We start from the raw sequence: 1,100 nt of genomic DNA on the forward strand, positions 1-1,100 counted from the left end.
TTTTTTTTTTTTTTTTTTTTAAACTAAACATCGACTTTATACAAGTTGCCAAGTTCTGCTTTTAGTTACATCTTCACACCGTGCACCTTTATGAAATAAAAATGCCAACTAACACTCATTCTACCTGAATCCACACTTTGTCGGCAAATGATAAACGCACAACACCAAACGTTGGGTTGTTACATTAAGTCATGCTTTTCTGTTGAATCTCCCAACTTCTACCACTGTGTGGTGACAAACAAACAAAATAAAAAGAGGTCATGTTTTCGAATAGGCATCTCTGATTAACGTACAATAATTGAACGAGAGGCAACAAAGTTTTTCTCTGGATGCACTGATTTTATTTTCTTTGAAACACATTTCTGTTATTAAAAATTAGTTGTTTTAAAAAATCTGACCTCAGAATTCAAACTTTGATTCTCGCTGTTAATCTGAATTATGTTTGCATACATTCGTCGAATTGGCTCCCTAACTAAAAATACACTTATTGTGAGGATTGTAATAGAAAAAACATTGCAGTTGCTGGTTTAAGTAGTTAAAAAATGTGTTAAAGCCAAAGTGTGGACTATAGTGATGTGATTTAAGGCAAGAAAAGCAGCCTGGAAAGTCATTTACTTACCTCATAGGATGCAGTAGAAATCACTGGTTGTTTAACATCATGTCTCATCTTCAAAGTCACTTTCCTTTTTTTTTTTTTTTTTTTTTTTTTTTAATCATAAATTATTCTCGTCATGCAAAGATTCTTGTGAGTCTGAGAGTTGCTGTCTGTTTTTTTTTGGACCCTCACACGTCAAAGCAGGTCAGATGTTGCTTAGTGGTGAACTTTTTCATCTAAAATGTGGAAATCATGCAAGAATTCTAATCATTTTGCAAAAATTTTGCTTTTCTAATGACGAATCATTCGATATTTGTCATATTGGAAAAGCCAGGTCGTCCTCTTTGGTCAGAAACGGCACAAATGATGGTTTCAAATGACGGTCATGGCTAACTACTGGAATCACAGCCCTGTTCCCAAGGATTAGACCCCCACTTTATGGGCATGTTTTACAACAGCTCTGTTGCAGAATTTATATGCATTTTTTTTTTAAATAATGATCAAT

This window comes from Oryzias melastigma, linkage group LG23, assembly GCF_002922805.2.
Source record: "Oryzias melastigma strain HK-1 linkage group LG23, ASM292280v2, whole genome shotgun sequence".
Classification (NCBI taxonomy): Eukaryota; Metazoa; Chordata; class Actinopteri; order Beloniformes; family Adrianichthyidae; genus Oryzias; species Oryzias melastigma.